Raw genomic sequence first — 24,218 nt, 5'->3', positions numbered from 1 at the left:
ATCCATGATAAGAGGGGTTGTTTCAACCATTTCCCAACAAAGAACTGGAATATAGGCAGTCAAACAACTTGCCTCTAAAAAGGTGGAAACAGATTCATTTGCCTCAAAACCACCTCTAACTAATGAATCTACCCTCTAACACTATTTTACTATTACATTTACATGCCATGTCATCAATTACATGAGTGAAATCATCCATGAGGAGAGAGAAATCCAATTCACAGTCAAAACAGGTGAATTTTGGTTTCCTGAGCAAAAAAGGCCATAAGCGCAACGCCATTGGCCAGAAGCGTAGCGCCACTTTCAAGTCACTTTTGGAGGCCTTCCTGGCATCCAAATTGAGCCCATGATAGTTCATTGGAAAGGTATTCAAGTATAGTTTCTGGAACACCTGGAATTTTTGAATTTGGAGGTCATTTCCCCCTCAAAACTTGAATCTCCCAAGACTGCTTCTGTGTGTCCAAAAAGAGGCAAAAAGGTCATTTTTTGGTAGTTTTTGGACCTTTTGGTGAACCAGATCTGCTCCAAAACTTCTGAAAATTGCTAGGGTGCATGTCCTCATCATTTTGAATCCAAAAATTTCAACCTTTTCTCCAATGGATGCCTCATGAAAAAGCACAGAGCCTTTTGGGAAAATTTCTGTGTTAAGAATTTCAAAATTTCAAAAATGCAAAAACTCCTCAAAATTTGCCCAAATTTGGCATGGAGCACCACCATCAAGTGCTTTGGTTGGCCAAGGAGGCTTCAGCCAACATCTTCAACCTATCTTGCTCTTTCTTGCCCTCTAAGGCTCTCCTCAACCTAGCTTTTAGCTTCCTGATCCTCATGTTACAAATTTTGTTACAAGCCATGTAATGGTATGCCATGTGTCAGAGCATTTTCTTATCCTTGTTGGCCTTGTCAATGAGCCCTTCAAGATGTAGGTTGGCTCTTTCAAGCCAAGTTTCCCTATCTTGTTCAATTTCTTGCACAATAGAAGTCAATGGAACATTATCCTCTTTGATAATTTGCCTATTTGCTTTGACTATTTCCAGCTCCATGAGGACTTGTTTGTCACTCCACTGTTTGTTTTCCTGTTCCAAGTATTTTATGATGAACTTTGAGCTTCCTTTTCCTTTATGATGATGTCCTTGACAGTTTCCTGATCCTGGGCATCCAAGGTAATGATATTGACTCCCCGATGAGTATAGCACTGTTGTGGCTCCTCATGCTCAACCAAGTCAAAATCTCTTTCCTCCTCATCACCAAGATCTTCCTCCTACACTTTTTCTTTGATTTTTCTCAATTGCTCAACATGTACCTGTTTTGTCAATGTAGAAGGCAAAGCCCCTTCCACACCTTGTGGAGATAACATTTGCCTATGGACTAATGAAGAAGGCAAGGTCCCTTCCGCTTCTCGTGGAGCAAACACTTGCCTAGCAGCTGCAAACAACTTCCTTGACTTTCTTTGATATGTCAAGAACAGTAGTATCTCAGCAGTTCTAGTCTCTTTGGCCTTCTCATCTGTCTTCAATTGAGCACTGCTAGAAGGTCTTCCTTGTCCATGTTTGATAAGTTTTTAAGTTATGTACCCTTAGAGAAGGTATGGAAGGAGTGAGTATGGGTGATTTAGGAGTAAGGGGATGGGAGATGACCTTATGGGCTGGAAAATGAATGAGGGAGTAGGAATGATAAAAATGAAAGGGAGGGCTTGTTTTGTTTGAGAAATTTCCATTTGGGAAGAGGGATAAAGGGATAGGGAAAGAGTTTAGAGTTGTAGTGATAGGTGATAGGAGGAACAACGAGGGTTTAGGGTTTTAGGCATACTAGGGGCAAATTTAGGGTTTCATATTTACCATGGGAAATGATGCTTAAAAGTTTGATTTGAAAAACAAAACTGAAGTGAGGGAGGTCAAATTACTTACAATGAATGTAAGAGAGAGAAATTTTGAATTTTCTTGAATTTTTGAGGGTTTTTAAGCTCTCCTGCCAAAAGCGCAGCGCCATCTTCAAGACAACTCTGGACTACCTTTGTGGTGTCCAAATTAGGAGTGGGATGGCTCGTTGGAAAACTTGTCGAGTCTAATTTCCATAACATCTTGAATTTTTCAATTTTGGGTTCATTTTCCCTATCAAAATCGCAATCTCCCAAGACCGGTCAAAATGTGCAGAATGAGGCTGCCAAAATGCATAGTACTTGTTGCAGTCAACTTTTGAAGGTCTTCCTCAACTCTAAATTGAGCTCATGATAGCTCATTGGAAATATATTTGTGTCTAATTATCATTTGACTCATCAAGAAAGTCATTTGGTTATTCCATCTAGGAGAAAAATTGATTTTACCAAGGTCACTCCAGAGGTGCATTAACCCTCTTGAGGCAAATGATATTTTTGACATTTCTCCCAAACCATGAAACCTGTGTAAAAAATGAAAGAGGTTTTTCTTCTTGGGTCAATGATGGACAAAAAACTCTCTCACTTTTGTCAAATTTCTCTTTTCTTTCTCAGAAAAACAATTTGAAGAAAAATCATCCCTTATGTGTGGTGAATGGCTTGTTCCTTGGAATGACTTCTCGACAAATGATGGAGACCTGATGTTTGATGATATGAAATGGCCTCATACCTTCTGATATCCCTTATGCCTCCTCTGCTTAGATATCTCTGATCCCATAGCCAACCCTAGCTCAGTGGGAGAGGAATTTAGGGTTTTGGTGCTTGTTTCTCTTTTGCTTTTGCAGGTGGATTTGTGCTCATGATAACCTGATTTTTTTGCAGTTGTAGGTGCTTGGCAACATCATCAGATGCTTAGGAGAAGCTGGGAACCAATATTACATATGGAAACATAAAATTACATAAGAAAAGAAGATAAAAACAAAATACTATGTTTTCACCTCAAAACAAGTTTTGAGGTGAGAACTACCTTTGGCTTTCAAAATGATAAATTATGACTTTACCAATCATTATTGGCCTCCTCATGTCCTTGCTGACCGTTATTGGCATGTAATAACTGGACTTGACCATGGTGGGACCCTAAAAGCTAATGAGACCAAACCCTAAGACCTAATGAAATAAACTGCAGAGTGAACATGAGCCATGACTGAAATATATGGAAGAGGATCAACAACTACAGATCATGAGGGGAAAATTTGAAGAAAACCCCACCATCAGTGAATCCATGACCTAATGGAATGCAAACTCATCAGTATGGGACTCCTACTATGAAATGAAAAAGAGCAAATTTTGATCACTGATGGCAATGTGAAGACACCGCCACTAACAACGGACAAATCCTCAAAAGGTAAGAAGAAAGGCAAAGGCAAGGGTAAAGCGAATGCCCCAAAACAGGGTCCTCCCAAATCATCTGCTGGCGAATATTCAAAACGGAAACCTAAGTATCCCTGCCTCATTTTCGAGGAAGATCACTACACTAAGGATTGTCCTCGATGATCCGAAGTTAGCCGCTTACTCAAAGGGACCCCCTTTGTCCTCAAAGATCCTTTTCTGTCTCAGCAGACCCAAATGGTAGACTAACCCCAATCATCTGCTTCCTCAGGATCTCAAGTATTCATGATGAGTACACCTATTAATGTGGCTACTAGATCGAAATATTATCAAACTCCTACTTCGACAGCTGGGAAAGATAAACAAGCCGCACCTTCTTCTTCTACCCCGAGTTCTAGCCCTCTTCATATTGAGAGCCCTAACCCTGATTCCACTATACGACCACCCTCTCAAGGTGTGCTGCGGAAATCCTCGCACAATCCTAATTCCCAAGCTGCTCAGCACTATAATATTATTGAAGATTTGGCTCAGGCGCTATCAACTATGTCAGCTCTCGAGGTGCTCCAAAGATGCCCATCGCAACAGAAATCTTTGTTGTCAGCTAGAGGGGGCATCAATCCCACCAATTCCAATTTGATATGTGTTGATCTAGAGAACCATGTTTTGTGCCTCCCTCATCATATTTCCTTTCTCATTCAGGTAATCATCAATGAGAAGACCATCCACCGGACTGTCATCGATGAAGGTGCTTCTACTTGCATCATGTCAACCGCATGTTGGAAGGCTATTGGTTCTCCTACTTTGAACCAATCTCCTAAAACTTTGGAACCTTTCGATGGGCATGATTCGTGACCCTTTGATGTCATACCTAACCTTGCCATCACTCTAGAAGGCAAGACAATGCAATTTGAGGTAGAAATTGTTGACGCCAATCTCAATTATAATCTTCTACTTGGCTGAGTTGAACCCATGCTATGCATGCCATAGCCTCCTCCCTATTTCACGTGATTCATTTTCCCCATCAAGGGAAGATTGTCACTGTCGACCAGCTGTCTTTCTTTGCCTCTTCCTCCTCGGATGGCAATGTTCTATACGTCAAGCACACTGGTGCCCCCTATGAGTGTGGGGGTAGGTCTTTTTAAAGATTCTACTTTAATGGGAATTTTTCGCTCCCACCTCCTCATGTTTCCTCTGTCAACATGGTCTCAATCAAATCTGATCCTTGGGTCATACCTTCACCAGATCTTGTTGATACCTCGGGTGAGGTTATGTGGCTTAGTCCCACCAAATTCAATTACGTGGAAATTGTTTCGGCTTCCAATTTCGAAACCTATGATTCTTCTATTTCGAAGACCTCTATCGATACGTACTCTCAATCCCCGTGGCTTGGTGCTTTGGAATCACCTGATCCCTTAGCTGAGACCTTCCTTACTGATGAAGGTATCATGGAAGTCATGTCTCTCGAGGAACCACCTTGGATCGATACTCATCATCGCTCCTCGTTCTTGCCTCGTCTGGCGGTCATGTCTACCGCCTTCGAAGAGTCCTCTTCTCCATTTCCACCACTGATCACAACTCATGAAGTATGGTCGGAAAGAAATTTGGGTAATATTAACCAAATGATGCTGATTGATATTTATATCAAGCCTGGTATCGTTGAACATGTTCATATTGGGGTATCTTGTTCTTCGAATGAGACCAAGACTTATACTCATCTATTTCAGGAATTTCGTGATGTGTTTGCATGGTCCTATAAAGAAATGCCTGGCATTGATCCTAGTATTGTAGTGTACAAAATACGAACTTATCCGCATGCGAAGCCCGTTCGCCAACGACTTTGCCTGGTGCACCGTAGGAAGGCCTCCGCTATTAAGGGTGAAGTTGAAAAACTTCTCAAAGCTGGGTTCATCTATCTCATCCTTCTTACAGATTGGGTGTTCAATATTGTCCCAGTGGCTAAAAAACAGGGCACGATCTGCGTTTGTGTTGATTATCGAGATCTCAATCATGTTTGTCCTAAAGATAACTATCCTACTCCCTTCATTGATCAAATCGTTGATGAATGTGTCGAGAACGAGATATTTTCCTTTATGGATGGTTTTTCTGGTTACAACCAGATCAACATTGCACCGGACAATAAATAAAAGACGGCTTTTATATGTCCATGGGATGCGTTCGCGTAGAAAAAGCTCCCTTTCGGCCTAAAAAATGTTGGGGCTACATTTCAGCGGGCAATGTCCTATGTGTTTCATGATATTCGCAACATTGTCCAGCCTTACTTGGATGACCTTCTCACTCATTCTCGTAAGCACCAAGATCACTCAGACCATCTTCGGCAGATTTTTTTGTGCTGTAGACACTATAACATTCGGTTAAACCCGCATGATCCGGATTTAAACAGGAACGCAACACATTACAGAGATAACCATATACAAAAGATGCAGCGGAAATAATGCTTCATTTCATTAATGGAAAATACTGAAATATGCTTACAACCAAAAATGGAAATCAATCATTTAGGGCAATGGTAGCTTATCTCTGAGAAGAGATGTGGCGGCTACATGCCTCTGAACTGTTCTCCACTGTGTTACAATGAGGCTCGAAGGCCTATTTATTACTGATAAACAATGGAAAACCCTTAACATTCCGAAATCTAACCCTAGAAGATGAAACGCCAAATTGTGGGCCCTGTTTGGGTAAATTGATACATCAATTTCCCAGGGTCGTAACTTTGGCATACGATCTCCGTTTGACGCGTACGATAGCTCATTAGAAAGATCTATCCGAGCACTACAACTTTGGGAGGCAACATGGTCCATGGAACCATGTTGCCCCAGATTCCCAAAAAAACGTCGTTTAAGGCCTCAAAATGGCTCCGGAAGTTCAGGACCCGAAAAACTGCTAAAAATAGTAAATTGTGCTACAATTTAGGAAACTGAAAAAGCTGAAAGAGATAGTTGTGGGGGTCCAAATGGGATAGGTGGGTGGCCACCAACATCCACCTGGATCATTCCTCCCCCCTTAGGAAGCAATGGTCCCCATTGCGTTGAGTTCCTCCATCTGTTGAACTTGTCCTGCAATCTCTGATGTGTCTAGTAATGGTGGGAAGCATGGTCGACGATGGTCCACATTAAACACTCGGTGCAAGTAAAGGAATGGAGGAATGTTGTGCTTCAAAGCATTGTTGCCCATAGCCTTAGTACTAGTGTAAGGACCATGTCGGAGAGGTCTGAATTTCTGATGGGTTCTGGTAAGGCGTTCTCTCTGTCGATGCAACCAGACTTTGTTGCCCACCTGAAACTTATGTGGTACCCCTGTGGGTGAGGAGAAGTTGTTCATGTGTTCTGACATGACCGTATCCCTTTGCTGCTGTTGCTGCGTGGAGGAACCCTTTGCGGGGGTCATGGATGTAGCAACGATCTTCCCCTTACTTTGGGAGTGAACCAGACAGATGAATTTCCTGGTCTGTGATATGAGCTTGATGCCTTTTTTGGTAGTGATCAAAGATGTGGCGGTAGGTGGGGCTACCTCCGGTATCCTGTATAATGAATTATTCAAAGAAATAATGACAGCATGAGGCCTGGACTCATACACAGCATGTCGCCTCCACAGGTATGGATGGCCTAATAATACATCACAAACATCTAGAGGTGTAACATCACACAATACCTCGTCTGTGAAGGGTTTTATGCTGTAGGGAAGGCGGCACTTGTTGTTGGGAAAAGTATCCAATACGGAATGACCCTATCCCACTCTAAGTGTGATAGTACCTCAGCAACAACCGAATGCAAAGCTATTCAAGATTACTTCTTTATGAGATGTAAGAGAGGGGAGAAAGAGATCCACTAACCGTTATCTTCCGCTAATGTTTGATCCAATCTTCTCTCCTTGCTGCTTGCTCCCAGCTCCTTGCTCTTTCACTGGCCCAGCTACACAAAGATCCTGCAAAAGCACAAGAAAGGGAAACTACAAGAAGCATACATCCATAACTGATTCAAGGATTAGAATAAATCAAATATACAAGCATCAATACGCCACAAAGACACATGCATATAGAAGAACCTCAAATGCTTTATTAATGGAAGAAGTAAAGTTCTGAGAGTGTTACAACCATAAGAGGCCCAATCCAGCAACACTTCCCAGCAGAAAGAAATCTCCTCTTCACCTCCTTCAAAGCAATCACCCAATAGTTCTATACTCAAACCAACAACACTTCCTTACATTCACAAGATTCCAGCCTCCCTAGACCTCTTGAGAGAGCTCTATATATAGGAGATTTGGAGAAAGGATGAGTCAGCTTGAGGCTAGCATGAAGCTGACTAGTATCCTCTCCCACTTCAGTTATACTTCAGTTCTTGAGTCCACTTGGAGTTTCTTGCTTCCACTTGGAGATCTAGATCCTCTTACTCATCACAAGGCGAATTCCCTGATCCAAGTGTCATTTTGGAAGCTTCCTGGGCATTTGACACCTTGCAGAATGACTGTGCCACTTGGCCAATCTCGCCCAGCGCAGGTAGCCTTCATTAGATTTGACATTCAGCGCAGGTACAGAGTGGAGCAGTTGACATTCAGTGTAGATGCTCAGTGGAGCAGCTGACATGATCCAGAATTAGCTTGTTTTTGAGTGTTTTCAGGTGGAGAACTGATTTTCAGTGCTGTGGTTTGCTGACCTTGTTCCTCTAGGGGTAGGAACAACATGTTTAGGGACTTTGGATCCCTTAGATTATCAACATTTCATGCTTCATGCTGTAAGGCACAAAAATGTCTATAACAGTTGCCCCCTAAAGTATGAGGTCGTTTATCGGGTGAAATGCTTTATCAGGGGGATCCGAAGTTCATTCAATCGCTGAGAGGTGCCCTGTAATAAAATACAATACAATACATTATTTTTCATTCTGCTTTCATGATCTAACTGAGGCGGGCATTCCCATGCTCAGCTTTATAAATTCATTTTGGTACATAGAACAGACGATCGTCTGATGGTAGACTGATAATTCTCTGCTGAAATTATCATCCTTTGAATAGGATGATCATCTGCTGCAATGATGTACATAACAAATGTCTTTATATTTCCTGAATATATATCGCAGCCCAGATGGATGAAACTAGATCCGGGGTCTTCAAAACTCGTTCGATCTTCACTCTAAGTACAAGCCAATCCATGTGAGAATTGCGCTGAAGTCGAACATGGAAATACATCACTTGATTACCGGTCAATAATGTAAACCGTTAACAAGCGCGAGAGGAATCACCAATAATGACAATGACCCTCAAGGTGCTGCAGTACAATTCACGTGGTGTGAATAAAGGACTTGGCGTCGAACACCACGCAAAATCTTCTGGTCGAAGGTCATTGATGTATACCTGTCGCCGGAAGTGAGAAACTTGCCATTGAGGCATGCAAGCTTCAAAGTACTGGGGGGGTTTGTTCCTAGATCAACTTCCTGGATAATGAGCTGAAGTCGACAAGAAGCGATCCGTCAAAGGAGGGCCTTAATGAATCCCACATCAGTGACACGGAACGGAGCTAATGATTTTAGTGGAGGTGAAAACAATCTGTGAAATATGATTCAGGGTGGCGATCATGGGTGGATGAAGGATAATGTATGGCAGTGGATGGGACACGGTTGACTCTTTCTGAACACATCTCTTGAACATATAACGACACTGATGTGATGGATCGGTAGCATTACCCCAAATGTGGATGGTTTGGCGAAGACCATGGTGATGAGACCGGTGAATGAAACAACCCAACCCGATGTGATATGGAGGACAAAGTGTCATGTTCAAGAGCGACTCGCTACCATTAAAGCTTTGAGGTTCTCCCAATTTTTCCCCAGTCATTTCTGACCAGTACCTCTTTATTTTTGTCAAGCTTGAGGAGGATAACATATGCTTGTTCTATAACCTGCCCTTCGGGCAAGCCCATCGCTATGTTTTAACGAGCCTAGCGATAGGGAAACTCGTTCTCGTCTAAAGACAAGTTTGTCGCTATTTAATCATTTTAACGAGTCTAACGACAAGGAAAACTCGGTCCTTTTCATTTTTAGAGAGTCTGAAAAGGTACAGAAAGTTAACTCCAAAATTCCTTTTTCGTCATCTAATCCCTTAAGTCCGAAAAAGTATAAAACAATACAGAAGGGATGAGTTTTCGATAATTTTAACGAGCCGAATAAAACAAGCACTCGACCTTTTTGTGCAATAATCCCTCAGGTCCAAAAAGATTAAAATCTAGAGGAGGGATAGCTCTTCCGGTCCTTTTAACGAGCTGGAAGGCCAAAACTCGGCAAACTTTTCATATTTTACGAGTCAGATGAAAAGAGCTCAAAGAAGACTCGTCTTTTGAGGAACGAGTGATAAACAGGGATAGCAGCAGATTCCAAGTACAGGTTGGAATTTTCCAATCACGGCAGTGTCACAAGGATGGCTAAGTGAAATCACTCTTCGCAGCTGTTCCTCAAAATAGGTAAACAATCATATGGAGGTGAACGATTGGCCAAATGGAATGGAGGTGGCAGGTGCAAAACACGACCAAGGCTTTTTATGGCTAATAAATTTACGATCACAATGGTTATTTACCGGGGTATGTTCATTTTTTAATGAGCTTGAATGCTCAATCTTATGTTTATTTTTTAACGAGCATGAACTATGTGCTAAAACTGCTCGGATCTCGCTTTTCTATTTTTTAACGAGCATAAATTCCGCAGTAAAACTGCTCGATGCATGCCCCCAGCATAATAACGTAAATCGAGGTGCATGCATATTGGTCACTATTTAAGCATAGTAACGCTTGAGGTACAACCCATTGCGGGGTTGCGCCAGTGGAATTCCGTCGTAATCCATTAACTCGTAGGCTCCTTTTGCTAACACCCTCTTAACAATATAGGGGCCCATCCATAAGGACTTGAATTTTCCTGCTCCCAATTTATCAGACTCTTGGTCATAAAGCAAGACCAAATCACCTTCTGAGAAGACACGGGGTTTGACATTTTTGTCAAACTGAGCCTTGACTCGTTTCTTATGGGCTTCGTTAGCCAAAGCGGCATCACGACGGGTTTCATCCAGTTGGATTAATTCCAAGAAACGAGCCTCTTCTTCTGAAGTTCCGGGGAGAAGATCGATTGCGAGTTTAAGCGACGAAAATTAGCACTGGATCGGCAAGACTGCTTCCAGGCCATACACTAGTTGAAAAGGTGTGAACCCGGTTGCGTTCTTTACCGATGTTCGGTAAGCCCACAAGGCTGAGTACAGGATTAAGTGCCATCTTCTTTTATGAACCCCAATCATCCTTTGCAACATACGCTTCGGGACCTTGTTGATTGCCTCAACTTGTCCGTTGGCTTGCGGATAATATGGGGTAGAGCTGTCGTGAGATAGCCCTAGCTTGGCAGCTAATTCGACCATCATGTGATTGCGAAAATGCGACCCATGATCTGTAACTATAGCCTGTGTTACGCCGAACCTGGTGACTACATGATTTAAAAAAGAAAAGGGCAGTTGTTTCACCAGTGTTATCCAATGTAGGCATCGCCTCGGCCCATTTGGTAAAATAGTCAACAGCGACTATAATATACCCATGCCCCTCGGTCGAGGTGGGGTTACATTGCATGAAATCGATGCCCCACTTGGCGAAGGGCCCAACAACAACTATTGGCTGTAAAGGTGCGGGTAGTCGTCTGGTTTTGCTATCAAAAATTTGACAAGCATGGCAACTTCTGACTACGGTTATGCAATCTTTGAACATGGTTGGCCAGAAGTATCCTGCTCGTAAGATTTTTTGTGCTGTTGCATATCCAGATTGATGCCCCCCACACGTGCCTGAATGACATTCATTCAGGGCTTTTTCGGCCTCCTCATGGGTAAGGCACCTCCTCAGAACTGTATCGACACCACGACGGTAAAGTGTATCACCGACGATCATGTAGTCTTTTGCTTGGTATCGTATACGTTTTTGTTCGGAGTGAGAGGTGTTAGGCCTAAATTTTTGGGTTTGGAGATAAACTATGATATCTCCATACCACTCATCGCTTACAGATATCAGAAACAAACTTTCGTCCACGATTGACTCTTCCGATGTTTCATTGTTGGACGATGATGGGAGATCGCACAATAATTCTGCGAAAACTAGGGCTTTCTTTGATTTGGATTTCACAAATTCCAGATCAAACTCTTGAAGGATTGCTATCCATTTTGAATATTTGCCCCCCAGCAACTGTCGCGACAGTATATAAGTCATGGGGTTGCAATCTGACAAGATGGTAGTTTTCCGAAAGAGGACATAATGTCGAAACCTTTGAATCGCTTGAACAGCTGCAAGCTCTAGTTTTTCAACATAAGAATATTTACTTTCTGTATCGTTTAAGTTTTTACTTAAATAATAGATAGGATGTTCAATTCCATCGACTTCTTGAGCTAAAACCATTGCAATGGTCGTATTTGCTGTAGCCAGATACAGGTTAAAATATCTTTGATAGTCTGGGGCGTACATTAATGATGCTTTTACTAGACAATCTTTCAGAGCATCAAAGGAAGCTTGCGCCACCTGGTCCCAGACAAAAGGTACATCCTTTTTCAAAAGACGAGTATAACCCTTAGCAAGTTCTGCGTAATTTGGAATGAACCTCCTCAGAAAGTTTGTTTTCCCTTGGAGTTTCTGGATTTGAAGCAAATTTGAAGGTGGAGGCAAATTAATGATTGCTTGAACCTTACAGGGGTCGAGACGAATCCCATCTTTAGAGACTACAAAGCCAAGTAAACGACCAGAACTGACGCAAAATACACATTTGTGCGGATTGAGTCTTATCTTGTAGTGTCGGCAACGTAGAAATATCGCTCTTAAATGCTGCGGATGATCAGTCCGCTTTCGCGAATGAGCCGGAAGATCGTCGAGATAAGGTTGAACAATGTTCTTGATGTCATGGAAGGCATAATTCATCGCCCTCTGAAAGTCGCCCCTGCGTTCTTTAAACCAAAGGGTAATTTTCGATAAGCGAATGTGCCCCACGGACAAATAAATGCAGTCTTTGACTGGTCCTGTGGGCGGATATTTATTTGATTATACCCGGAAAATCCATCCATAAATGAAAAGATTTCACATCCGGCGCATTCATCAATTATCTGGTCGATGAAGGGTGTAGGGTAGTTGTCCTTAGGACAAGCTTGGTTTACATCCCTATAATCGACACACACTCTAAGCGTCCCTTGTTTCTTCATAACAGGGACAATATTCGATACCCAATCGGTTAGAGGAACCGGGTAGATGAATCCAGCATGGAGGAGTTTTTCAACTTCTGCCTTAATGGCAGCGGCTTTCTTCGGGTGCACCTGCCGAAGCCGTTGTCTTACTGGTTTGACATCAGGATACATTTTGATTTCATGTTCAATGATACTCGAGTCAATGCCTGGCATTTCATCATATGACCAAGCAAAGACATCTCTAAATTCGCGAAAAAGAGCATTATATATTTCCAGTTCTGAAGGGGAACAACCTTTGCCGACATAAATATTCTCTACAACATCTGTTTTAGTCGAGATATTTATGGCTATAGTCTCTTCAATATTGGATAGGTTTCGCTCGGAATCCACCGTATTTACAGTATTTGTTAGGAATTCAAATACTGAAGGGTGATAAAGGTCACTTTGAGTATCTTCTTCATATTCCGGAAGAATGGAACGATGGTGGTGATCATTCCATGGTGCCCCCTCAATCATCATTGATTGTAAGATTCCTTCATCAGTCCCATGTACTTTTGACCAAGGATCTAATGGGGTTCCATATTCTCTAGACCTATCTACCCAAACGCTTGACGAGCGTTGATTTGGGCTCGCCTCCCATGCTTGAAACATTGATTGCTACAATATTTCTAAAGGGCTTGGGGGCAAGATCATTGAATGATCCATGTTGACCTTCGTGGAAGATATCATGTTGCAGGTTGCTACAAACGGTACATTTCCTGTATAAATAGGAGGTGGTAGCGTGAAAGTTCCCATCAATGTGGGGTCTTTCAATAATCCTACTCCGATATCTTGAATTGAATGGTTGCTCTCATGGATCATGGGAATGCTTCCTGTAAATTGTGAACCATTAGGGAGGAAATTCTGTTGGTCGACGATCGTAATCCCTCCTTCAAATGGGAATGCGATCTTCCTAAAATAAGTCGACACGACAGCTGCCATGGCATAAATCCATGGTCTACCTAGTAGGATGTTATAGTCAAGATTTCCATCAATGACTTCTACATCAATTTCTATTGTTTTTCCTCCTAGTTCAACTTTCAAGTTATTAAGGATACCGTAAGGGGTATAAGTCCTTCCGTCGAAAGCCTTTATGTCGTCGAAGATCGTGACAAGGTTGGAGATCCTAAAGTCTTCCAGCAACTCATTGACATAATACATGTTGAGGCTCCCTCATCAATTATTGTTCTGTGAACAGTTTTGTTGAGTGCTTTCACCTGAATAAGGAAAGCTAGCTGAGCTGGTAACTGAGGATCATATCCCTTGTGATCAAAGGATACAAGATTGGAATCCTTAGGATCAACCCCATCAATTACCGATAACAACGCCTGCCTTTGGGTTGGACAATTTTGTAGCACTTCAAGAGTCGACATAGCGGATGGCGATTGGGCCAAATCTTCCACTATGTTATAATGTTGCGCTGCTCTGGCACGAGGATTAAATGTCGACTTGTGTACTACACCCTTCAGAGGTTTTATTGTTAATTCAGGGATGGTGGGCGTTACAACTTCTGTCGAAGTTGTTGTCGAACTACTCGGTTGATCTTTACCTTTTTCGTTCGACAGCTGAGGATCCCCATAATCTTTGTTCCTTGTCGAAATCAAAGCATCATTCTGCTGTTTTGAAACCGACAACATAAGGACTTGCGACGGGGAAGCATTTCCACTATCAACCAGATTTTGACCTGGGTTGGGAAATGGATCAGTTAACACAGCTGAGGTTTGGGAACTTTTAAAGAACCTCTTTAACTCAGCTTTGAATGGGCAATTTTTTGTGGTATGATCCTTATCATCACATATTAGACATGGATAATTTTGTTTCCCTTTGCCAGGAGGGTTTGAAGAATTTTTTCTAGGGGATGACTCACCCTGTTTCTTCTTCTTCCCTTTGTTTTGTTTCTTCTTGCTTCCTGGTTGATTGGTTTCTTTGCCTTTATCTTCTGATACGGCATTTACTTCCGAAGCAAGAATTTCTTCTTTTGCATTTTGATCCGAATTCTTACGGGCTTTCTTTGACGAAGCCTTTATCGATTTCGCGTTTGCTGTGCCAATCACGCCATCACCGACATGAGAGTCACTATTTGATTTAGGAGGGGGAGGAATTGAAAACTCTGGTCTAGGGGCGTCAGGTATTTTGTCATAGAGTGTGTCGGACTGAGTATAAACTAAGTCCAAATATTGTGCACGAGCAATCACTTGCTCCTCTGTTACGACTCCCCCCTTGGCCACATCTTCCGTAATAGCCGGAAGTAACGACTTTATAAACCATTCAGCTAATAGCTGATCGGGAACATATGTTTTCACCATCCTACGGCGACGACGCCACACATGTATATGATCAGATATATGGGTAGCAGTTGTCTGTTTGAAGTTGGTTAATATTTCTGTTCCCGTTTCATACATTATCGGTAATTGAAAGTGGGTTAAGAAAGTCGTGGCTAGGGAACTAAAGTTGTCGAAAGAGGCTCTTGGCAATTCAATATACCATTTAGCCGCTGGACCTGTCAATGTCCTCTGAAAAAGGCGAAGTCTTATCGAATCGTCGTTAAGGGTGTTCGACGAACACCACAGATGAAAAGTCATCACGTGATTCGATGGGTCTTCACCTGGATTTCCATTGAATTTAGGAATGTCAGATGGAAGCTTATGAGGAATCGCTGGCCACCAAGGGGCATAAGCAATCGGATCGTTCGTTAACCGATGTAAATCGGGTAACTCTAAAGTTGCCACGAATGGTAACTGTTGATTCAGGTTAGGCGAAGCATAACCAGGGTACGATGGAATCGCTTGAGCAGTGGGTCTTTGCATACTAGCATAATGTAATTGATGTTGGTATGAATGATACGGTTGGTGGATTTGACCACTGTAAAGTGGTTGGTTTTGACCGTTTTGGATATACGGTTGTCCACTGTTCGCAAAGATCTGCTGCTCGGAACCTTGGTACACTTGCTCGAATTGTGGTTGTTGGTATTGTACAAGCCATGGTTGTGACGCCACGTTCTGTTGCGCCATGCTAACCATTGGACCAAGGTGTGGGGTAATTGTACCCGTTTGGACCTGTGTCGCCCCACCAATTGGCGATTGTGGTTGTGACCCATGATCAAGTGGCTGTTGCATTACAACCTGAGAAACCTGAGGTTGACATGCAACAGGTATCGCTTGAACTTGTGACACGGTTACAATAGCCGGTGTGGTTGGGATGTTCGTCATAGGTACACACTGTTGCATAGAATATACGACCCTTGGTTGTTGAGGTAGCATTGGTACCCAACTACTTGACGCAATTCTAGTATAACCTGAACATTGTTGTGAACTCACGTATGGGTACCCTCCCGGAGGGGGTAATGAAAGAGCATACTGCCCCCCATACGGTACCAATCCTGAACTAAAGGGGATTGATTGCCCAGATTGACCTCCAAATGGATCAATTTGGCGAGTTTCAACATAAGAATTACCGGGTATTACTCCGGATGAACAAACTGGAACAGACCATACTGTCGAAATAGTCCCTTGGTGGACTCCTTCTAGCTGTTGTGAGCTAGTTGGGACAGCTGGTATGCCGACAAACATCGTCGGAGTGACGGCAGGGACTTCTGCTGTCGCTGTGTCATTTGACACAGTCCTAGATGATGACGGTTGTTCAGACATCTTAAGTCTATCCAATAGATTGCCTAGCGATTCTACAGGAACTTCCACTTGTGGTGGATTAACTTCTGATGAAGGAAATAGAGTGACCCTGACTCCAAAATGAGTTGGAGTACTTGCTTGCGGATCCTCTGCGATTTCCTCTATCGCAATCAAACCCGGTGGAAGAGGAAGACCGTCAGGTCCGTAAAATATTTCTGGTGCCGAAGAAGCGGTTGTTTCGACAGCGACAGTTGTTTGGGGAACAAAACTCTCTGGACCGGTTACAGATGGAACTGGTTCAGTTACACAAGTATTTGCCCCCAGACTAGGATCAGTTTTACTGTCCTTCTGCGGCTGTGGAACTTCTTCTATAGAGGCAGGGTTTCCAGAAGTGTTAGGAGTAACCGGAACTTCAGATGCAGTTGGAACACTTGTTCTAACTTTCAAAGGAGATTTTGAACCGGTTAAACGAGTTCGCTTTGCCCGTACTGTTTTCGATTCCGGAGACAAAGACGGTTGACTCGTAAGCCTCCGCGAACGACGGGGTTTCAATTGACTTTCTTCCACGATTGCGGATTACTCGATCAACTAAAATATTAAAAGGGGAAATTTGTGTTTCCGAATTGAATGAATTTTATTAGACGCTTTTAGACACAACTTGCTTTTTCACTTTTTAAGAGTCGAGAAAAAGCTAAAGATGACTCTAGTCTCCTTCGATGTATTAACGAGCCCGAAGTGACAAATGCTCGGTTGGACTTTTTCAGTTATAGAGTTTGAAAAAGGCCAAAAGAAACTGCTCTGGAGATCTAGGCAGAGGGTGTGCCAAACCTTTCGCAAAACCACAGAATACGTTTTACGGTACGGGTGGTCGATCTTCGTGAATGCTGTGTTCACTGCATTGCGATCAGTAGGGCGGCCGACACGGCTTCCTAAGGATAAAAGATGTAAGCCTATAGGGGTCTCCCAATATATACGCGACGGTACATGGGAGCACAAGTCCGTATTGATACTTATCGCTTCGCCGTGGAGGAATCACCCAACCACTCAACGCTAAGATATCACGTTTAACGACGCCGGAACACGTCTCTAGCTTAGACCTCTATGTGTTTGCGTTATGTTTCAAAGCGTTGTTAGGTTCATTCAATATATTTTAAGTTGATCTTTTTAAAGTTTGCCTTTCAAGGTTCACCACGAGATGTTTTGATACAAATTCCTAAATGCAGTCTAAGATGAGAAGCAAGCTTTTTCAATCTTTTCGACTTATGAAAATCTTAACTACTGAGGGAAAAGAGAGACAAAATCTTTTCACACAGATCAAAGAGCACTCGCTAATGCACTTTTTCCCTAAATCAACATACAAACTTATATGCAAAATGCAAAAATGCAGGTATTTCTTTTCTCTTTCTTAATGTTTGTGCGACACAAAAAGAGAGCTGTTGTATAATTTCGAATTCAATTTCAAGTGAAAACACACAAGCTTGTCCAAAATCGAAAGACACCTTAAGATTTACTTGTTTTGACACTAGAAATATATAAATCCAAACCAAATGACGAAAGCAAAAGCTCAATCAGCTATGAACAACAAACAAACTAACTCTTAAGATCAAAACGACACTTTATCATAGGTCTAGATCTAAGAGGTCACAGCAAGACTAGTTCACTTTCATTATGGGAAACTGTAAATGATACAAGAAATACACAAAGAACAAACACAGTTTCTTTATACAACCGAGGCGGAATAGTGGCAAGGAAAGTTGGTTTCAGATAGGCACATTGACTGGTAACAGGCAGCAAAAAACAGGAGTGAAAACAGGGCACGAAACAGCAGGAAACCCCAGTAGCACAAGGCAAGACTGGTCCAGCGCAGGTGGGACACTGTCTGTTTGACCTTCAGTGCAGGTAGCCCCTTCGGGAACTGCGCTAAAATGCAAACAGCCTTCACAGCAGTTGCACTGAAGAACGAAACTTTCGTTTCTCTTGGTTTCCGGGTCACAGATTGCTCAAAAATTCACAGTTTTTGGCCAAATCAGAAGCTATCAGTCAAGGACACACTAAGGGATGACAAGGAGGATGAAAAGCTATCACTAAGAGCTTATTAGAGTCCTTGTGGATCAGCTCTTCAAATCATAAACTTGCCCAGAAAAATGAGCTAGAGTAGTTGCCCTCTACTTTGCATTTGAAAGATCCAAATGCAGTTCGATTCGGTACTCCCTTTGTTTATGAAATGAATAGCAAAAAACACAAACAACCAACAAGATACGATCCCCAGCGGAGTCGCCAATTTGTTGTTGGGAAAAGTATCCAATACGGAATGACCTTATCCCACTCTAAGGGTGATAGTACCTCAGCAACAACCGAATGCAAAGCTATTCAAGATTACTTCTTTATGAGATGTAAGAGAGGGGAGAAAGAGATCCACTAACCGTTATCTTCCGCTAATGTTTGATCCAATCTTCTCTCCTTGCTGCTTGCTCCCAGCTCCTTGCTCTTTCACTGGCCCAGCTACACAAAGATCCTGCAAAAGCACAAGAAAGGGAAACTACAAGAAGCATACATCCATAACTGATTCAAGGATTAGAATAAATCAAATATACAAGCATCAATACGCCACAAAGACACATGCATATAGAAGAACCTCAAATGCTTTATTAATGGAAGAAGTAAAGTTCTGAGAGTGTTACAACCATAAGAGGCCCAATCTAGCAACACTTCCCAGCAGAAAGAAATCTCCTCTTCACCTCCTTCAAAGCAATCACCCAATAGTTCTATACTCAAACCAACAGCACTTCCTTACATTCACAAGATTCCAGCCTCCCTAGACCTCTTGAGAGAGCTCTATATATAGGAGATTTGGAGAAAGGATGAGTCAGCTTGAGGCTGGCATGAAGCTGACTAGTGTCCTCTCCCACTTCAGTTATACTTCAGTTCTTGAGTCCACTTGGAGTTTCTTGCTTCCACTTGGAGATCTAGATCCTCTTACTCATCACAAGGCGAATTCCCTGATCCAAGTGTCATTTTGGAAGCTTCCTGGGCATTTGACACCTTGCAGAATGACTGTGCCACTTGGCCAATCTCGCCCAGCGCAGGTAGCCTTCATTAGATTTGACATTCAGCGCAGGTACAGAGTGGAGCAGTTGACATTCAGCGCAGATGCTCAGTGGAGCAGCTGACATGATCCAGAATTAGCTTGTTTTTGAGTGTTTTCAGGTGGAGAACTGATTTTCAGTGCTGTGGTTTGCTGACCTTGTTCCTCTAGGGGTAGGAACAACATGTTTAGGGACTTTGGATCCCTTAGATTATTGACATTTCATGCTTCATGCTGTAAGGCACAAAAATGTCTATAACAGTTGCCCCCTAAAGTATGAGGTCGTTTATCGGGTGAAATGCTTTATCAGGAGGATCCGAAGTTCATTCAATCGCTGAGAGGTGCCCTGTAATAAAATACAATACAATACATTATTTTTCATTCTGCTTTCATGATCTAGCTGAGGCGGGCATTCCCATGCTCAGCTTTATAAATTCATTTTGGTACATAGAACAGACGATCGTCTGATGGTAGACTGATAATTCTCTGCTGAAATTATCATCCTTTGAATAGGATGATCATCTGCTGCAATGATGTACATAACAAATGTCTTTATATTTCCTGAATATATATCGCAGCCCGGATGGATGAAACTAGATCCGGGGTCTTCAAAACTCGTTCGATCTTCACTCTAAGTACAAGCCAATCCATGTGAGAATTGCGCTGAAGTCGAACATGGAAAGACATCACTTGATTACTGGTCAATAATGTAAACCGTTAACAAGCGCGAGAGGAATCACCAATAATGACAATGACCCTCAAGGTACTGCAGTACAATTCACGTGGTGTGAATAAAGGACTTGGCGTCGAACACCACGCAAAATCTTATGGTCGAAGGTCATTGATGTATACCTGTCGCCGGAAGTGAGAAACTTGCCATTGAGGCATGCAAGCTTCAAAGTACTGGGGGGGTTTGTTCCTAGATCAACTTCCTGGATAATGAGCTGAAGTCGACAAGAAGCGATCCGTCAAAGGAGGGCCTTAATGAATCCCACATCAGTGACACGGAACGGAGCTAATGATTTTAGTGGAGGTGAAAACAATCTGTGAAATATGATTCAGGGTGGCGATCATGGGTGGATGAAGGATAATGTATGGCAGTGGATGGGACACGGTTGACTCTTTCTGAACACATCTCTTGAACATATAACGACACTGATGTGATGGATCAGTAGCATTACCCCAAATGTGGATGGTTTGGCGAAGACCATGGTGATGAGACCGGTGAATGAAACAACCCAACCCGATGTGATACGGAGGAAAAAGTGTCATGTTCAAGAGCGACTCGCTACCATTAAAGCTTTGAGGTTCTCCCAATTTTTCCCCAGTCATTTCTGACCAGTACCTCTTTATTTTTGTCAAGCTTGAGGAGGATAACATATGCTTGTTCTATAACCTGCCCTTCGGGCAAGCCCATCGCTATGTTTTAACGAGCCTAGCGATAGGGAAACTCGTTCTCGTCTAAAGACAAGTTTGTCGCTATTTAATCATTTTAACGAGTCTAACGACAAGGAAAACTCGGTCCTTTTCATTTTTAGAGAGTCTGAAAAGGTACAGAAAGTTAACTCCAAAATTCCTTTTTCGTCATCTAATCCCTTAAGTCCGAAAAAGTATAAAACAATACAGAAGGGATGAGTTTTCGATAATTTTAACGAGCCGAATAAAACAAGCGCTCGACCTTTTTGTGCAATAATCCCTCAGGTCCAAAAAGATTAAAATCTAGAGGAGGGATAGCTCTTCCGGTCCTTTTAACGAGCTGGAAGGCCAAAACTCGGCAAACTTTTCATATTTTACGAGTCAGATGAAAAGAGCTCAAAGAAGACTCGTCTTTTGAGGAACGAGTGATAAACAGGGATAGCAGCAGATTCCAGGTACAGGTTGGAATTTTCCAATCACGGCAGTGTCACAAGGATGGCTAAGTGAAATCACTCTTCGCAGCTGTTCCTCAAAATAGGTAAACAATCATATGGAGGTGAACGATTGGCCAAATGGAATGGAGGTGGCAGGTGCAAAACACGACCAAGGCTTTTTATGGCTAATAAATTTATGATCACAATGGTTATTTACCGGGGTATGTTCATTTTTTAATGAGCTTGAATGCTCAATCTTATGTTTATTTTTTAACGAGCATGAACTATGTGCTAAAACTGCTCAGATCTCGCTTTTCTATTTTTTAACGAGCATAAATTCCGCGGTAAAACTGCTCGATGCATGCCCCCAGCATAATAACGTAAATCGAGGTGCATGCATATTGGTCACTATTTAAGCATAGTAACGCTTGAGGTACAACCCATTGCGGGGTTGCGCCAGTGGAATTCTGTCGTAATCCATTAACTCGTAGGCTCCTTTTGCTAACACCCTCTTAACAATATAGGGGCCCATCCATAAGGACTTGAATTTTCCTGCTCCCAATTTATCGGACTCTTGGTCATAAAGCAAGACCAAATCACCTTCTGAGAAGACACGGGGTTTGACATTTTTGTCAAACTGAGCCTTGACTCGTTTCTTATGGGCTTCGTTAGCCAAAGCGGCATCACGACGGGTTTCATCCAGTTGGATTAATTCCAAGAAATGAGCCTCTTCTTCTGAAGTTCCGTGGAGAAGATCGATTGCGAGTTTAAGCGACGAAATTTCGCACTGGATCGGCAAGACTGCTTCCAGGCCATACACCAGTTAAAAAGGTGTGAACCCGGTTGCGTTCTTTACTGATGTTCGGTAAGCCCACAAGGCTGAGTACAGGATTAAGTGCCATCTTCTTTTATGAACCCCAATCATCCTTTGCAACATACGCTTCAGGACCTTGTTGATTGCCTCAACTTGTCCGTTGGCTTGCGGATAATATGGGGTAGAGCTGTCGTGAGATAGCCCTAGCTTGGCAGCTAATTCGACCATCATGTGATTGCGAAAATGCGACCCATGATCTGTAACTATAGCCTGTGGTACGCCAAACCTGGCGACTACATGATTAAAAAAGAAAAGGGCAGCTGTTTCACCAGTGTTATCCAATGTAGGCATCGCCTCGGCCCATTTGGTAAAATAGTCAACAGCGACTATAATATACCCATGCCCCCCAGTCGAGGTGGGGTTACATTGCATGAAATCGATGCCCCACTTGGTGAAGGGCCCAACAGCAACTATTGGCTGTAAAGGTGCGGGTGGTCGTCTGGTTTTGCTATCAAAAATTTGACAAGCATGGCAACTTCTGACTGCGGTTATGCAATCTTTGAACATGGTTGGCCAGAAGTATCCTGCTCGTAAGATTTTTTGTGCTGTTGCATATCCATATTGATGCCCCCACACGTGCCTGAATGACATTCATTCAGGGCTTTTTCGGCCTCCTCATGTGTAAGGCACCTCCTCAGAACTGTATCGACACCACGACGGTAAAGTGTATCACCGACGATCATGTAGTCTTTTGCTTGGTATCGTATACGTTTTTGTTCGGAGCGAGAGGTGTTAGGCCTGAATTTTTGGGTTTGGAGATAAACTATGATATCTCCATACCACTCATCGCTTACAGATATCAGAAACAAACTTTCGTCCACGATTGACTCTTCCGATGTTTCATTGTTGGACGATGATGGGAGATCGCACAATAATTCTGCGAAAACTAGGGCTTTCTTTGATTTGGATTTCACAAATTCCAGATCAAACTCTTGAAGGATTGCTATCCATTTTGAATATTTTCCCCCCAGCAACTGTCGCGACAGTATATAAGTCATGGGGTTGCAATCTGACAAGATGGTAGTTTTCCGAAAGAGGACATAATGTCGAAACCTTTGAATCGCTTGAACAGCTGCAAGCGCTAGTTTTTCAACATAAGAATATTTACTTTCTGTATCGTTTAAGTTTTTACTTAAATAATAGATAGGATGTTCAATTCCATCGACTTCTTGAACTAAAACCATTGCAATGGTCGTATCTGCTGCAGCCAGATACAGGTTAAAAACTCTTTGATAGTCTGGGGCGTACATTAATGATGCTTTTACTAGACAATCTTTCAGAGCATCAAAGGAAGCTTGTGCCACCTGGTCCCAGACAAAAGGTACATCCTTTTTCAAAAGACGAGTATAACCCTTAGCAAGTTCTGCGTAATTTGGAATGAACCTCCTAAGAAAGTTTGCTTTCCCTTGGAGTTTCTGGATCTGAAGCAAATTTGAAGGTGGAGGCAAATTAATGATTGCCTGAACCTTACAGGGGTCGAGACGAATCCCATCTTTAGAGACTACAAAGCCAAGTAAACGACCAGAACTGACGCAAAAGTATCATGGATCATGGATCATGTCAGCTGCTCCACTCTGTACCTGCGCTAAATGTCAAATCTAATGAAGGCTACCTGCGCTGGGCGAGATTGGCCAAGTGGCACAGTCATTCTGCAAAGTGTCAAATGCCCAGGAAGCTTCCAAAATGACACTTGGATCAGGGAATTTGCCTTGTGATGAGTAAGAGGATCTAGATCTCCAAGTGGAAGCAAGAAACTCCAAGTGGACTCAAGAACTGAAGTATAACTGAAGTGGGAGAGGACACTAGTCAGCTTCATGCCAGCCTCAAGCTGACTCATCCTTTCTCCAAATCTCCTATATATAGAGCTCTCTCAAGAGGTCTAGGGAGGCTGGAATCTTGTGAATGTAAGGAAGTGCTGTTGGTTTGAGTATAGAACTATTGGGTGATTGCTTTGAAGGAGGTGAAGAGGAGATTTCTTTCTGCTGGGAAGTGTTGCTGGATTGGGCCTCTTATGGTTGTAGCACAGTGATTTGGAGTTGCCAATTTGTTGTTGGGAAAAGTATCCAATACGGAATGACCCTATCCCACTCTAAGGGTGATAGTACCTCAGCAACAACCGAATGCAAAGCTATTCAAGATTACTTCTTTATGAGATGTAAGAGAGGGGAGAAAGAGATCCACTAACCGTTATCTTCCGCTAATGTTTGATCCAATCTTCTCTCCTTGCTGCTTGCTCCCAGCTCCTTGCTCTTTCACTGGCCCAGCTACACAAAGATCCTGCAAAAGCACA

General features: G+C 42.6%; 1 pseudogene; it reads left to right on the top strand.

Moving 5' to 3' along the window:
- Nucleotides 1-5,019: 5,019 nt before the first annotated feature.
- Nucleotides 5,020-24,218, top strand: part of LOC149234147 (AAA-ATPase At3g50940-like) — a 45,751-nt pseudogene continuing 26,552 nt past the window's right edge.

Source organism: Pinus tabuliformis, chromosome 8 (assembly GCF_031772625.1).
Source record: "Pinus tabuliformis cultivar Carrire ecotype Pingquan chromosome 8, CPIR1, whole genome shotgun sequence".
Taxonomy (NCBI): Eukaryota; Viridiplantae; Streptophyta; class Pinopsida; order Pinales; family Pinaceae; genus Pinus; species Pinus tabuliformis.
Note: the sequence above shows the minus strand (reverse complement) of the source record. Positions and strands in the feature narration are given on the sequence as shown.